This window comes from Rattus norvegicus, chromosome 4, assembly GCF_021556685.1.
Source record: "Rattus norvegicus strain SHRSP/BbbUtx chromosome 4, alternate assembly SHRSP_T2T, whole genome shotgun sequence".
In the NCBI taxonomy this organism is placed as follows: domain Eukaryota; kingdom Metazoa; phylum Chordata; class Mammalia; order Rodentia; family Muridae; genus Rattus; species Rattus norvegicus.
The window spans coordinates 141,379,967-141,398,066 of record NC_141537.1 but is presented as its reverse complement, the minus strand read 5'-3'; positions in this window follow the sequence as shown (position 1 = coordinate 141,398,066).

Genomic DNA, 18,100 nt, shown 5'->3' with positions numbered 1-18,100 from the left:
CATGAATACTAATGTAATCTGACATGCAGGATATCTGATATGTGACCCCCCCAAAATGGGTCACAACCTGCAGGTTGAGAACTACCACTCTAGGTGGATGATAAAACCAAGTACCAGGATACATTTGCTTTGAGAAGATTTAAATACTGATTAGATTCTTCTTCCATAGTAGGAAATAGAGTGTGAAGATTCAGAGCTGTCACAGAATGCTAGGGCCCAGGACTTGCTCATGCCCAGTGGCCAGATTCAGAGAAAATAGACAGAATCAACTTTCTCAGAAGTGATAAACCAGCACAGCACAAAGTAACAAATATATCAATTAATAACAACAGCACAGAACAGCAGAAATCTCAGCAGTTTTCAAGTCCATCCCATGGTGTAAGGAAGGAAGCCCTTCAGAGTATATCCCCAGATCAATGTCTCCCTACGGACAAGATTAAGCTCCATAGTGAGAATGAGCATTTTGAAAATCTGTGCAGCATTCAGAAAGTGGTGCACGCTAAAAATGGAGCACTTGGATTAAGCAGAAATACTATGTAGTTAGATAATGCTCCTTGGTTCCAAATAAGAGCAATAGCACTATCTGGACATTTTCTATTTCCTATTCCTATTTATTTCTTTTTCCAAGGTGGTGATGCTTCATGGATATACAGAACAGAGGGGAAGAGATCAGAGATGGCTCCAGATGTCATAGGTTGAGAGATCCAAGTTCAGTGTCATGGGGATTGCCTTCTGCTTCTGTGGTTGGGAAAAACAGAGACCAAAAGTGGCATTGTCTTTAGCAAAGTTCTCCAGCATGGAGGACTTCTCATATATCACATTGGTCAAGCCTCTTTACAGTTAAGAAAACTTGGGCCATAACTCCTTGATAACTAGCATAAGCTTCAGTTGCTCACCAACTTCCGCTTTCCACCATCTCCATCAAAGCAAAGCACTTACAGGACAGTCCTGTTTATGTTCAAATATGTTATCACAATCCAACCCATGACTTCAGTGTGAGGGGAAAAATGTATTATGAAGTGAATAAAAACCTTAGGCTCTACTCATGGTCTTAGAGGTTATGTATTTGGCCTCAGGTGCTTTTGTTAACATCTCCCCCCTCAGTCTTTTAACCAAGGATAATGAAATTAGCCTGTGGTGGAAATGGGCCATTAGTGTTACCAAGTAAGAGTTACCAGAGAGCAGATGAACACATGTATAGGTCTTAGTAAATACATATTTCAGTTGTCTCTGGGTTCCTGGTACAGGTTATGAGACTGTCAAGGTGATCTATGTTCTTCTGATTCCTGTTTTCATGAGAATGGAGAGAAAGATGAACTATTTAAACTCATCTGGATTGAATTTTAATTCATACTATGAAGGAAATACAAGGACTAGAGACATAAGTAAGAATAAACATAAGAGCTCTCTGTGATTTCTGGTGCCCATCCAAAAGGTTGGGTGTCATTTATGGAGTATAGACTCCAGTGCTAGAGAGATAAGGGCAGAAGATCTCTAGGTCCTAGCAAGAGGCCCTTTCTCAAAATATACGGCCCTGAGAAATGAGGCCTGAGCTTTACTTTCTGTCTGCCTTCTATATGGGCATGCACAGTATGCTTATGCAGAGTCATACACTCACACCAAACACAGTAAGTATTAAGAGACAGAGTAAAAAGGTACTTTTTCTCAGGGAAGTTAGAGAAGACAGTTCCTTAGGAAAGTGATGAGTTGAAGTCATGGGCCATGTGAGTATCAAGAAAAATATTTCAGAAGTTCTGGATGTCAAGTGCAAGGATCCTGTAGTAATGGCATTGGTTCATGTGTTGTACAGTCATGAAGTCAGTGTGGTAGGGCAGAGTAATCTGAGCTATGTCTGAAGTAGCTAGAGAAGGATCAAAAAGCCTAAAATAGGCAGAACCATGATGGGTACGGTAGGAACATTGAATGGTATGTTGATGTGACAATTAGCTCTGAGAATTTGTATGATATCAGTTGATAGCATATTCTAAACAGTAGTTCTCAGCTCTCGACTGTGCACTGGAACTCCTGAAGATCTTATTAAATAAAACTGCAATGTTCACCCTGCTAGGATGAAGTTGTGCATCTACAGTTTTTAGAAGTAGTTTACAGGGTTCAAATAAGCATCTAATGAACAAGCAGCATTATAAATCTAGCAATGGCTTAAAGGATAGGAAACATCCATTCTGTACACTGTGTGCTGGAACCACTGTTGGTCAGTGGTGTATATGTCCATGAAGTCACATATCTCCTATGTCAAACATATCAAGAGGTGGAACCTTAGACAAAACTTAGGAACATCTTAACATAAATATTCTCATTCTTGCTCTATAGAAACCTTTTTGTTTAGAGCTCTAATAGGAAAATAGATAAAAGAAACCAGAAGTCCAGGAGAGCAGATGTGGGTTTGTGGAAATGGGGATTGAAGATTCTATTTCTTACATTTTTTAAAGATTGTCTTTTTAAGCTACTCTGTGCTTGATGAAGGCAAACAAATTTGGATCCCATGATGCCTTTATTTGATTGATAACTGTTGTTTTCAGTGTCCTGAATACTTCATACAAAATCCGTATAAGATATCAGCCTCATGGTTTAGACAGACCAAGTCTTTTAAGCAGCTAAGGACTGGACAAAACTATAAATTATGATTGGCCACAACTATGAACAGTATTTTTCCTCATGACCTTTAGTAATATCTGGGAATGTTTTTAGGTTTAACCCCTGGCATGGGATGGAAGAAGCAGATTAGAAATGGTCTCCAAATGTCAATAATGGCAAGGGCAAGAAACCCTGCTTTGGTGCCATGTTTCTCTAGCTAAGAAAAAAGGAAATTCTTAATCTGCCAATTGGCTGTATGATATTAAGCATGAAATTTGACTTCTCTTAACACAGGCAGCATTTTCATCAGGAAGTAAATGGTTTATTTGAATTTGATTTGGTAGAACATAATAAGCTATATATCCTTATTGTTTGTCATTATGCTAAGTGAAAACAAAACCAGTCCCTCTCTTTAGGAATATAGTAATCTGTAAAGATATGAGTCAGGGGTATCGGTGATAAACCTATGGATTGATCTACTCTGATTTTTATTGGTCATTACTTCCTTCATGGATTTGCAAAGTGGCTAGGGTTCAGCTATTGTGGTTAGTGCTCTACACGGCTCTCAATCTTTTGGAACCACTTAGTTACAGAAAATACAGATGGACAAAGAAACATATTCAATATTTTTCTGATTCCAGTTAACAGCCGTACTATTGTTTGTCTATATTCCTTTGTTTAAAACAATCAGATAGTTAAGACTAGCATCATAGAGAAAATGACATATAACACAGTTCGAGTTAGATAAATTGAAAAGTTAGGTGTCAGAGGACAAGAACATGAGAAGAGACGATAATAAGAAACAATGATACTTTCCACTTAGATCTCTTCCAATTGATAGTCAGTAGTTTTAAGAGTGATTTTTACAAGACTTGGGATGTTTTTTATTGGCTCAGTTGGATTTGGTGGTGGCACTTCATTATCTACAGTTAATCGAAAGGAAAATTTCCCCATTGATTTCTAAGATCCATCTGAACTCCCTTTACAACCATTTGCCTTGATGAAAGACCGAGACAGTTGACTTCAATTTTGTTTAGCCTCATGTATTCCATCTACTAAGGAAACTTACTGCAGAAAAGGGTTGACTGCTGCAAAAGATAATTTATGGTGCTCTGGCAGTGGGAAGGAAATGAAACAGATGGCTGGCATCATCGGTACCATACTGCGTGTCAGCTGAACAATACGTCAGATGCTCTTCTTCCTCAGTGGGTGATGGCTTTCCTCACACTCTCTGCTTCTTGAATTTGGGTACCAGAGAACCTTATGTGGACTAAATACTTAGCACACAATGTCTATGTGCTCAAAGAGGAACCTAAAACTAAGTACGTGGATGCACTGAATTAATGAGTGCATCTGTAAATGCCCTGAATATGCCCAGAAAGGAATTTATAAATTAAATTATGGGGTTTTCCAAGGAGAAGTATTGAGTGACTATGAGACAGAGGAGAGAAGAAAAATGTGTTTCTCTGGGAATTCTTGTAAATTTTGCATCTCATACATTTTACATTGTAAACATATAGCACCTTTCAAAATATTTCAACAAGACAAAGAGGGCACGTCACATTTTACAAATGAGATGTGTTCTAGTTTTATTTCTGTTACTGTGATAAAAGATCTTGACCAAAAACCATATAGGCAAAAGGGGGGCCTTATTTGGCTTCTAATTCTGGGTTCCAGTCTACCATGAAGGAGAGTCATAGAGGCAGAAATTTGAGAAAATTGGTTGTATCATATCCAGTCAGGTGCAGAGAAAAATTGAATGACCAGTGTTTCCTGCCTCTTTGCTAGTACCCTAGTAGCCATCTCTGCTCTTATCCAGTTCAACACTCCAAAGTAGGACATGCTGGGTCATCCTACATCAATTAAAAATTGAGATAATCACCCAGAACTTACTCACAGGTCACCCTGACCTAGATAATTCCCCCACTAAGAATCTCTTCCCAGGTGATTCTAGGTTGTGACAAGTTGACATTTAAAATTAACCATCACAAGGAGGTTGAGTGTGTTACTTTCCTAGGCAAAGCCTCAAAATTATTATTCTTAGAAAAATGTCAGTGCTGAGAATTGAGCTGATGTCTGTGTAACTCTCAAACTTAAAAAGAAAGAAAACTCTTGCTATATAATTATTTCTCAGAGTTTTTCTGAAGTGGGTAACTATGCATATATTAAGCTTACTCCTCAGAACACAGACAGACATTTCATGAATAATGTCTCCATTAGCTTGGCCATCAGGTTCCTGTTTGCCAGGGGTTCTGTTTGATGGGCTGTATAGAGGCTATTACACAGGCTAGTTTTCATTGATCTCCAGGCTGGTTGTTGCATTTATAAAAGCAGGTGAGTTACCACAGCACATGAAATCATACACTAAAGAGTAGCTGAGATGTTTAGTTTACTAGCACTTTCATTTTATTGTCTTTGCCCATTAAAACCACTAATGATATTGCCCACCAATAGTTGTCATTTGTATCTTCTGGGGATGGAGCTTGACTGAAAGCTCTTTTTGACTCAGGGAATTGCTGCAGCCTCCATTTCGCTGACAGTAGAAAATGAGCATCCAATTCAGAAATAAAATGGTAGTAAGTTAGAAAATCCTCTGAGTTTATGAACTAACTGATCCTTGCTCTGAATATCCATATGATCCATCCTTCCCAGGAGTGCTCTAGCAGGAGAGGGTTGTCTGGGAAATCAGCTAAGCTTAACAGATGGAAGGCAGTTTCTCCCGAGAACGTCTGTGTTGCTGTAGGGCAAGCATGTACAAAAGCTGTAAGCTTCCCTGCATTTTGTTGCTGATATGGTTTTACCAGACCATCTCTCACCACTTGTAGCTAGCTGTCCTTTGTTCATCTTAGAGTTAAGGCATAATGACCTTTGCGTCATTTTTTTTGTTTCATTTCTTCTTTAGAGAGAAGAGAGAATGGTACCAAGGAAAAATCAAGAATTATTAAATGTATCTCACATTTGAGACACTTGTACATAAAATCATCCAATTATTTAGAACATTGACCTGTAACTTTACTACTCTGTATTCTATGGGACTCTAAGGCAAACTCCTCCATCTTCAGGAATTCAACTGTGTCTATTTAGAAAAGAAAATCACATAGATTGTTGACTATTGACCTTGCCGAAGGGGCACAGGTGGTCATGGAAGCAGCATGCCACTCCTCCTACCCAGTCGTATGTAATTCTGTCCTTATTGCATATGTATCCAAGAAGAGGTAGAATCGTGAGAGTATTCTATCTATGTGACAGGAGGAAATAGTCATCTACATTATATACATGCCTTCCAAGTATGGATGTTCTAAAGCCTCCCGTTCTATTACACATAACCCATCTATTACCTTGTAAGTCTACTAAACTCTACTGTACTTTGCCTTGGTTTGCTGTTTGGACATTAGGAGGAAGGGTTAATGTGTGTATGTGTTTATGTGCATGTGTACATGTGTGAGTGTGTTTGTGTGTATGTGTGTGTCTCACAGAGAAGGAAAATTAGCAACAGCTTGTGTCTGCTCTTTTCCTGCTTTCTTCCTGATATCTGTAGCTAGCTAGAAGCTAGGGACAGGAAAGTACAGTAAAGATGGTCAGATTGGAATTCTATCAGAGAATACTTTTATTTCCTTCTGTCATAAAGTACATGGTCTAGAGAGAGTCATTCTGCTTCTTCAATAGCATGAGAGAGATGTATGGGATAATCTTTTGATTTCTAATATCTCAATTATCTTACAGTTTCTCAAACATCTTCTAATTCCTAAAATAACTATTTTAAAACCCAATATTGCATGTATCATACTGTGTTCTCTAACCTCTAACCAAGGCAAGGTGATGATATAAAAAAACACATGCTTCTCTTTCTCTCTCTTGTTTTCTTTTTATGTAAAATTGTAGAGAGAATAAAATTACCTTGCAGTTCTGTCAGTCTGACATGGTGATGGTTTCACCTTAAGTTTGCCCTTTTGGGTAGATTCCAATTAGGGCTGAGATGTGCATTTGCTTTACCATACAGTTATTTTTGCTTAAATCTTCTCTTCTAACCTTGTTCAATCACTGCATAGACATCTAGTTCTTTGTCTAGAAAACTTGTCTCTTGATATAAGGTATATACCATTCTGGATTTTCTTTAAAGCCATTTGTAAGATCAAACCAAAGGTATTTCACAGAAAAAAACCAAACAAACAAAAACCCCCATCTTTTACATTTTCCCCTAATTGACTGAATAACAAGAATATAACTGAAATTTTAAAAAAACCAAGCTTTTACTTACACATTTAACAGAGTGGTTTGTTTTGCTGTACTCTCTTTCCTTGAGCACATAGATCCACACTGTATACACGTGAATGTGTGTGCGTGTGCACGCACGCGCACGTGCACACACACATAATCATCACATAGACACACATACAGACATACACACCACGACCTACTAAATTAATTTCATAGCTGTCTAGTGGGGCTTAACCTGCTGTTTTAGGAAATTGTCATGGCCAATTTACCACTTAGGCAGAATGCTCTAGAGACCCAAAAACCATCTTGGTTCAGTTTTCAACAGCAAAGTAAATAAATCTGTGAAGTAATAGATGACAGATGAAGCACTTCTCAGGTAGCTGTATTCCAACTTCCTTATACATAAGTGAGGTGGTCATCGCTAGAGAACCTGTCTCGGCCTTCATTATCAGGTATTTTCATGACTTCTCTTATTAAATGTGTTTCATATTCTATAAACAAGAAATAACTTCGTCATTCCTTGAGATCTGGGAACACTGCCTTATGAAATCTTTTTTATGGTGATTTGTAGTAGAAGCACAGTTTTGGCTCAAGACAAGACCTGAAACTCCTGAGAGACACCTGGCCAAGTCATCCAAGTCTTTGATAGTAGATCTATTGAATTATGGTCTGTCATTAAAGTTCTTTGTCATGTACATTTGTATATGTGAAGCTATAAGTTATGTTCCAACCATTTTTTTGTGATTTCCCTTAACTAGGGGAAATAATTATATTATAGTGTTCAGGAAATATTTACAAGAGGGGAAACCGTCATTATACATTTTAGTAGGGAATACCTCTTCATATCTGAAGCTTTCTTTGGTAGACATCCCATAGTTCTAGCATCTTCAACCTTTTGACACCTCCATTGTAGCTTGGCTTCACCTTCATAACTTCACACAATGGCCTCTGAAGATCCCCTTGCAGGAAACCACCCCTGCCACACAAGCCTGGGGTTCAAGCCTCCATTGTCTCCTCCTTCATGCATTTTACACATCTGCAAAGCTGTCTGTTGTGACAAATGTTGCAAGATTTGGTTATCAGCTCAAGAGGTAGGCTAGCCATTTTCTATCACAGCTATCTTGGATGTGTGCCCTTGGGCAGGTGAACCTGGGAAGTTCTCTATCCTTTGTTTTCAGGCAAAGAACCCCTTTATCAGACATTTCTCTGTTTGAAACATCATTTGAAATGCATTTTCATTTGAACAGTTAGAGCTTTCAGGGACAGCATGATGCCTTGGGCTTTCTGGCTGGTTGTGGTACAGAGTGCTAGGTTTCTGATTAGTTATATTTAATCTCTTTAACAATTATAGATGATTTGTCTGCAACTTTGAACTCACTCAAACTCATTCCCTTACCATACTCTATGTTTTTCTGCTCAAGCTGCTTCCCCCACTCTCTCACTGTTGGCCTAGAGAAGATCAGTGAACTGACACATCTTAACTGTTACCTTTCTTGAAATTCCCTCTGAAAAACAACTCTTTCCATTCCTTTCAAATTTATGCTCACTAAAATTGTCTAGATTTAGGCCAAAATATAGACAGATTCTTTGCTGGAATGTAACAAGAAGAACCTCTAACCTAGTTCCTAATACAGTCTTTTCACCTCTGAAACCTTAATAATGGAGCTTCTCCTGTCCATATTTCTTCTATATTCTGGTTTTTTAAGCTGTCACTATAGGGATCCACTAAGTTTGGCTTAAAGCATTCTAGTACTTTTCTACTCCAAAGGTCCCAACTCTTCTAAACTCTTCCCACAAACCAGTTCCAGAAACCTATCAATCACAGTCAGTTCATAGCAACACATAGCAACATCCCCTAGTCCTTGGTAACAATTTCTATATTTGTTATTCATCTCCTTATAATCAACAAGTATCTGACTGAAGCAAATGAAGAGTTTACCCTTAAAGAATGAAGCATTTGTTTTGGATGGTGGCTTGTGCGGTGTCTGATTACATCACATAATGGTCTTAAAGCAGAGAGAGGCAAAGCTGTAGCATACCACTGTGCTTTCTGTTCTTTTCCTTATTTAAATTCACTGTGGAATTTCAGGCCATGGAATGGCACCATACACACTTAGGGCGAGTCTCACCTCCACACATAAGCATCTCTGGAAATCCCCTCAGGCATAGCAGCGAATTAGTGATTTATCTCTTAGGTCATTGTAAATCCAGTCAACATCCCCTGCCTGTGTGTGAGTGCACAACAGGGGTTCATGAAGAGAAAGGTAGGTCAATATTATTAAGTCAGATCTCAGCTTTTTAAAATGAATCAATGCAATTCCATTCATAATCCAGCAAGTTATTTTGTAAGTATTAAAAAAAACAGACTTCAAATTTAAAGTTTGCATGAAATGAGTAAAACTCTAAAAATAGACACCATGAGAATGAAGGTAAAAGTTAGAAGTCGCAGGACTAATATTCCCTGACTTCAAGACTCACTGTAAAATTATGACCCAGAAAGCATGTTACTGGTAAAAGAAGGGAAACTGGATTACTGGATGTGAATTGAAATCTTAGAAATGAGTTCTGATTTCTAACAAAGGATCTAAGGCACATTCGTGGAAAAGGACAGTCTTTGCAACATTTGATGTTCAAATACCTAAGGTCCATTTGCAGGAAAAAAATATGTCTAACATAACTTGCTAATCTAATGAGCATGGTAAATCTCAAAATAGCTGTGGTGGAACAAAGGACCTAGAAAAGGCATGCATGTGTACGAATCCCTTTACAAAATCCTTCTGGAAAAGACAAACTGACCCACAGGAGGCAGATCCATGTAGGAAAGGAAGAAGTCATTACAAAGGTGCAGTGTATTGGGTGTGTTGACATGCTGACATGTTTATTAATTGTGAGAATACCTTTCCAGGTGTAGATTTGTATTTTACATTCATCACATGAAAAAGTCTAAATATACTCACCTATAATATGAGGATTTTACTTTTAAAGCATGTTAAAATGCAATGGGTACATTCTAGCTTTCACAGACATTAAATATCCTTTAAAGGAATAGAAAGATATGAATTGATTAAGAGCATACTGTGTCAACATACCTAACCATATATTATAAGTAATGTATACATGGGACTCAAAGTTGGTATTTCTGTCAGTTTTCTTGATGAAACTTTATAAACACAAGAGAGGTAAAAGGTCCCATTCATCAACCCCAGTTTTACCTCAGTAAACTTAACATAGGTGACTGGATTCTTTAACATAGTCAAAGTCTAGGTACAGAAAAGAAAGGAGGTAAGTACTTTATTCATGTATTCATTCATTCACTCTCTCATTCATAAACATTTCCTTATCAATGAGAATATGCTTTGCAGTTGTTAAACACTAGGGATCAAAACATGAAGCAGATCCTGCCTTCATTCTCAAAGAGCGTACACTGTTTACTATGAGATATGTTTCCACAGATTGCTATAAGGAAATGTGAATTATTCAGCAAAAATATCTGAGTGCATGGTTATTGTTGTTTGAAGCCAGCTATTGGGAAACCCTGAAGTGTCCTGAAAAGGGCCAGAGCAGCTATCTGGGCATTATAGCAGAAAGTCCCATGCAAACCCAGTACAGTAGGCCTACAGAATGAGAGTGTGATGTTTTGGGAAAACAGGGAGGAAGACAAGAAGTGAAGATTAATAAGTGAAAGATCATGGTCACCAACAGCACAGGCACTAAGAACGACAATAAATAAATGAGGCCTCATGAAACTGAAAAGTTTCTTTATGGCACTGGACGCTCTTATTCAGGCAAGACAGCAACCTACAGAACAGGAAAAGATTTTTACTAGTTATACATGTGATGGAGGAGAATATCTAAAATGTATAAAGAATTGAAAAAACTAGGCAATAAGAAAACAAACCAACTGAGAATGTTATATAATACTAAACAGAGACTTCTCAAATGGAAACACGCATGTTGAAAAACACCTAAAAAATTGGCAACATCAGAGAAATCCAAATCAAAACTACTCAGATTTCACCTGATTTCATTTTTACCTGAAATCATTCTGATTTCTGACCAAAATAAACAAAAGAAATAGTGGTGAGGATATAGAATAAGAGAGCACTCATCCATTGTGAGTGGGAGTGCAAACGTGTGCAGTCACTATGGAAATCAGTGTGGCAGAACCTGAAACTAGATAGGTTAGGAACCTAGAGGAAAATCAAATACCATTGTTCTGCTAAAGGAAAACAGATATAAAGTGACATTCTGATACACCCATATATCAGTGTCTTGCTTAGCCATCATTAGACGACTTCCTCCAGCAGCAGGTGGAAACTAATACAGATTTTCACAACTGGACGGTGTGCACAGAGTGAGAGGTTTTAGAATACTCAGTTCCAAATGGTAGCCTCATCAAACCTCTTCTGGCCGGGCTGAGGGAGCTATGAAGAGATGGAAAAATAACAAGAACCAGAGTGGGTGGATCTCACCAAGGAAATTGTCTTCTAGACACAGCAGGTCTGATGTATATAAAAACTCATGTTTGTGGCAGTATGCAGAGGACATGCACAGGTTCAAGTCAGACCTCATCTCAGCACTGAGATGAATAACTGACTGCAATCTCCCACCTTTAACCAAGAAGTTATCTCCAATTTGTAAATGCTTGCAAAGAAGAAATCAGTTTTCCTCAGGGGCATCTCACTGGGTATATAAACCAAACTAAAGAGCAGGTTCCATGTTTTGCATAGATAGACAACAGAAAACAAAATAGCATTCTCTCTCTCTCTCTCTCTCTCTCTCTCTCTCTCTCTCGCTCTCTCTCCCCCCTCCCGCCCCCCTGTGTGTATTTGTCTGTGTTTGTGTATACATAGTCTCAATTTCTTTGTTCCAGCATTTTTTTTATCTTACTAGTCTTTTGTTTGTATATTATGGTTTCTGACTTTGTGTTTAGTGGATTGTGTGTGTTTCTTGTGCCTTTTCTTCTTTTTGTTGTTTGTTTGCTTTTGTTTACTTACACATTTTAATGTTCCTGGTTGTTTTCTAAAGAGAGTGAAGAGGGGGTATAGAGTTGGGTGGTGGGGGAGGTAGGGAGGTCTGGGAGGATCCCGGAAGAGGGTAAATGGCAATCAGATTGTACTGTATGATTTTTCAATAATAATAAAAAGCTTCCCACATCTCGCTGTGACCCCTTCTCTGATATACACACCAGTGTATTTTAAACTTGCCTTGATTTATGACTTTCTTTGCTCTGCAAAGCTAAAAAATATCATGAAATTGCTTCCTCGTTGGAACATGGAGCTTAGGGTAACTTAAGTCTGTGATCCCTGGCCAGGGCTCCAGAATCAACTCTCTTTTATTCCCTTCAAGATGAGAACTGTTGTTCAGAACATCAATATTTAAAGTGCTTTAATAGTAAATCATAGTCTATTTGAACACTTGGTGGCAAGATACAGAAATAAGAATGCAGAACTTCAGTCTCTAGTTTTTAATTTACAACTTCCTGTATTGTATTGATTATTATAAATATGTGGATTATCTACAACATAGGTAAATATGTACATGCAAATATTGTAGTAGATGTTAAAAGAGTTGATACAGATATGCCATGCTATTGCAGGATGTCTGATATGCTGTTGAATTGCAAAGGTAATCACAGACCTACAATTATAATGCCATTCAGTCTATTTGCATGGAAATAATTTATGTGGGTGCATGTATGCTAGTGTGTGCGTGCATGCATATGGGTGTAGGCGTGCACATGTTTGTGTTTGTGTGTGTGCATGTGTGTAGGATTAGAATTACAAGGCATTTCAATATTTGCACTTACCTGTGTGCATAGGATTGGAAGAGTACATTTAAACACGTTTAAGGATTCTTTGCAAAATGACTATCATATTTTTTAAAGTTTTCGAAGCATATTTTATTTTCAAAACTTAAAGCTTTGAAGCAAACCAGTGATGACAATGGATAAGTCTAAGAGGTGTCCAGAAGGATTGGATTTGAGAGTGGATTTGTTCATTACCTTATACTGTAACTGACCTAGCTGAAATGAAGATATTCTAAAGATACATTCCTGCGTCTCAATCTGACTATCAGACTACTGAAACAATGGACTCCAAAATATGGGAATTTCTTCAGAAATCTCAAGCCTTGGGGAAAAAAATCCCCAGGCTACAGGGGAACGGGGGACAGGGAGGGGTGTTTCCTGGAATGAGATTTCAGTTTTAACAGCTTGCCATCTTGACCACCTTACAAGATGAGACTAAAGCCTGGACAAGTGTGGCTCAGTGGTGGGTGCAGCTGCTTAGCTGTGCACTTTCTTGGCCTCTCATTGAGCTTGGCTCTTATTTCAGGACACTGAAGACAGACTTGAGCATCTTAGAATAAACTCTTCCTAGTAATTCTGTGACAAATAGAAGGCTAGAATTTCAATATCTTCATTAACTGATTCCACAACCAAGAAAAGATGTATGGAAAATTTTGTTTTGTCATTGGGCTAATTACCATATGGCGGATCTGGGGTTTTGATGCACCTGTCCCTTCCTTTCCCACTTTTGACTTAGTTGCTGATTTGCGTGTCTCTTGGACTTACATTATAGGGTGGAGGAAATAGAACTTAGTGGGTAAAGTGCTTTCTGAAGGTATAAGGACCCTCATTCCATACTGTGCATCCTTGTAAAAGACTGGCTGTGAAGATGTGGATGCATAATGGCAGCTCTGAGGAAGTCGAGACAAGGCTTACACAGAAGATGAGGGTTCACTACCTGTAGTTTCCTGGCTAGCTAGGCTACTTGAATCCATGACTTTCAGGCCAATGAGAGAGCTTATTTTAAAAGGAACATGAATGAGAGAGAGAGACCCAACCGCCTGGTCAGGTGGGCACTCCTGAGGCTGCAGAGCGGAAGAGACCACCAACACTGCTCACCCCTGCCCACATCCCTGGCCCAAGAGGAAACTGTATAAGGCCTCTGGGCTCCCGTGGGGGAGGGCCCAGGAGCGGCAGGACCCCTGCCTGACACACCTCCTGAACCTGAAGGAAACAGACCAGATAAACAGTTCTCTGCACCCAAATCCCATGGGAGGGAGAGCTAAACCTTCAGAGAGGCAGACAAGCCTGGGAAACCAGAAGAGACTGCTCCCTGCACACACATCTCGGACGCCAGAGGAAAAAGCCAAAGACCATCTGGAACCCTGGTGCACTGAAGCTCCCGGAAGGGGCGGCACAGGTCTTCCTGGTTGCTGCCACTGCAGAGAGCCCGTGGGCAGCACCCCACGAGCGAACTTGAGCCTCGGGACCACAGGTAAGACCAAATTTTCTGCTGCAAGAAAGCTGCCTGGTGAACTCAAGACACAGGCCCACAGGAACAGCTGAAGACCTGTACAGAGGAAAAACTACACGCCCGAAAGCAGAACACTCTGTCCCCATAACTGACTGAAAGAGAGGAAAACAGGTCTACAGCACTCCTGACACACAGGCTTATAGGACAGTCTAGCCACTGTCAGAAATAGCAGAACAAAGTAACACTAGAGATAATCTGATGGCAAGAGGCAAGCGCAGGAAGCCAAGCAACAGAAACCAAGACTACATGGCACCATCGGAGCCCAATTCTCCCATCAAAACAAACATGGAATATCCAATCACACCAGAAAAGCAAGATCTAGTTTCAAAATCATTTTTGATCATGATGCTGGAGGACTTCAAGAAAGACGTGAAGAACTACCTTAGAGAACAAGTAGAAGCCTACAGAGAGGAATCGCAAAAATGCCTGAAAGAATTCCAGGAAAACATAAATAAACAAGTAGAAGACCATAGAGAGGAGACACAAAAATCCCTGAAAGAATTCCAGGAAAACACAATCAAACAGTTGAAGGAATTAAAAATGGAAATAGAAGCAATCAAGAAAGAACACATGGAAACAACCCTGGATATAGAAAACAAAAAGAAGAGACAAGGAGCTGTAGATACAAGCTTCACCAACAGAATACAAGAGATGGAAGAGAGAATCTCAGGAGCAGAAGATTCCATAGAAATCATTGACTCAACTGTCAAAGATAATGTAAAGCGGAAAAAGCTACTGGTCCAAAACATACAGGAAATCCAGGACTCAATGAGAAGATCAAACCTAAGGATAATAGGTATAGAAGAGAGTGAAGACTCCCAGCTCAAAGGACCAGTAAATATCTTCAACAAAATCATAGAAGAAAACTTCCCTAACCTAAAAAAAGAGATACCCATAGACATACAAGAAGCCTACAGAACTCCAAATACATTGGACCAGAAAAGAAACACCTCCCATCACATAATTGTCAAAACACCAAACGCACAAAATAAAGAAAGAATATTAAAAGCAGTAAGGGAAAAAGGTCAAGTAACATATAAAGGCAGACCTATCAGAATCACACCAGACTTCTCGCCAGAAACTATGAAGGCCAGAAGATCCTGGACTGATGTCATACAGACCCTAAGAGAACACAAATGCCAGCCCAGGTTACTGTATCCAGCAAAACTCTCAATTAACATTGATGGAGAAACCAAGATATTCCATGACAAAACCAAATTTATACAATATCTTTCTACAAATCCAGCACTACAAAGGATAATAAATGGTAAAGCCCAACATAAGGAGGCAAGCTATACCCTAGAAGAAGCAAGAAACTAATCGTCTTGGCAACAAAACAAAGAGAATGAAAACACACAAACGTAACCTCACTTCCAAATATGAGTATAATGGGAATCAATAATCACTATTCCTTAATATCTCTCAATATCAATGGCCTCAACTCCCCAATAAAAAGACATAGATTAACAAACTGGATACGCAACGAGGACCCTGCATTCTGCTGCCTACAGGAAACACACCTCAGAGACAAAGACAGACACTACCTCAGAGTGAAAGGCTGGAAAACAACTTTCCAAGCAAATGGTCAGAAGAAGCAAGCTGGAGTAGCCATTCTAATATCAAATAAAATCAATTTTCAACTAAAAGTCATCAAAAAAGATAAGGAAGGACACTTCATATTCATCAAAGGAAAAATCCACCAAGATGAACTCTCAATCCTAAATATCTATGCCCCAAATACAAGGGCACCTACATATGTAAAAGAAATCTTACTAAAGCTCAAAACACACATTGGACCTCACACAATAATAGTGGGAGATTTCAACACCCCACTCTCATCAATGGACAGATCATGGAAACAGAAATTAAACAGAGATGTAGACAGACTAAGAGAAGTCATGAGCCAAATGGACTTAACGGATATTTATAGAACATTCTATCCTAAAGCAAAAGGATATACCTTCTTCTCAGCTCCTCATGGTACTTTCTCCAAAATTGACCATATAATTGGTCAAAAAACGGGCCTCAACAGGTACAGAAAGATAGAAATAATCCCATGCGTGCTATCGGACCACCACGGCCTAAAACTGGTCTTCAATAACAATAAGGGAAGAATGCCCACATATACGTGGGAATTGAACAATGCTCTACTCAATGATAACCTGGTCAAGGAAGAAATAAAGAAAGAAATTAAACACTTTTTAGAATTTAATGAAAGTGAAGGTACAACATACCCAAACTTATGGGACACAATGAAAGCTGTGCTAAGAGGAAAACTCATAGTGCTGAGTGCCTGCAGAAAGAAACAGGAAAGAGCATATGTCAGCAGCTTGACAGCGCACCTAAAAGCTCTAGAACAAAAAGAAGCAAATACACCCAGGAGGAGTAGAAGGCAGGAAATAATCAAACTCAGAGCTGAAATCAACCAAGTAGAAACAAAAAGGACCATAGAAAGAATCAACAGTACCAAAAGTTGGTTCTTTGAGAAAATCAACAAGATAGATAAACCATAACTCCTAAGGAAATAGAAGCAGTCATTAAAGGTCTCCCAACCAAAAAGAGCCCAGGTCCAGACGGGTTTAGTGCAGAATTCTATCAAACCTTCATAGAAGACCTCATACAAATATTATCCAAACTATTCCACAAAATTGAAACAGATGGAGCACTACCGAATTCCTTCTACGAAGCCACAATTACTCTTATACCTAAACCACACAAAGACACAACAAAGAAAGAGAACTTCAGACCAATTTCCCTTATGAATATCGACGCAAAAATACTCAATAAAATTCTGGCAAACCGAATCCAAGAGCACATCAAAACAATCATCCACCATGATCAAGTAGGCTTCATCCCAGGCATGCAGGGATGGTTAAATATACGGAAAACCATCAACGTGATCCATCATATAAACAAACTGAAAGAACAGAACCACATGATCATTTCATTAGATGCTGAGAAAGCATTTGACAAAATTCAACACCCCTTCATGATAAAAGTCCTGGAAAGAATAGGAATTCAAGGCCCATACCTAAACATAGTAAAAGCCATATACAGCAAACCAGTTGCTAACATTAAACTAAATGGAGAGAAACTTGAAGCAATCCCACTAAAATCAGGGACTAGACAAGGCTGCCCACTCTCTCCCTACTTATTCAATATAGTTCTTGAAGTTCTAGCCAGAGCAATCAGACAACAAAAGGAGATCAAGGGGATACAGATCGGAAAAGAAGAGGTCAAAATATCACTATTTGCAGATGACATGATAGTATATTTAAGTGTTCCCAAAAGTTCCACCAGAGAACTACTAAAGCTTATAAACAACTTCAGCAAAGTGGCTGGGTATAAAATTAACTCAAATAAATCAGTTGCCTTCCTCTATACAAATGAGAAACAAGCCAAGAAAGAAATTAGGTAAACGACACCCTTCATAATAGACCCAAATAATATAAAGTACCTCGGTGTGACTTTAACCAAGCAAGTAAAAGATCTGTACAATAAGAACTTCAAGACACTGAGGAAAGAAATTGAAGAAGACCTCAGAAGATGGAAAGATCTCCCATGCTCATGGATTGGCAGGATTAATATAGTAAAAATGGCCATTTTACCAAAAGCAATCTACAGATTCAATGCAATCCCCATCAAAATACCAATCCAATTCTTCAAAGAGTTAGACAGAACAATTTGCAAATTCATCTGGAATAACAAAAAACCCAGGATAGCTAAAGCTATCCTCAACAATAAAAGGACTTCAGGGGGAATCACTATCCCTGAACTCAAGCAGTATTACAGAGCAATAGTGATAAAAACTGCATGGTATTGGTACAGAGACAGACAGATAGACCAATGGAACAGAATTGAAGACCCAGTAATGAACCCACACACCTAAGGTCACTTGATTTTTGACAAAGGAGCCAAAACCATCCAATGGAAAAAAGATAGCATTTTCAGCAAATGGTGCTGGT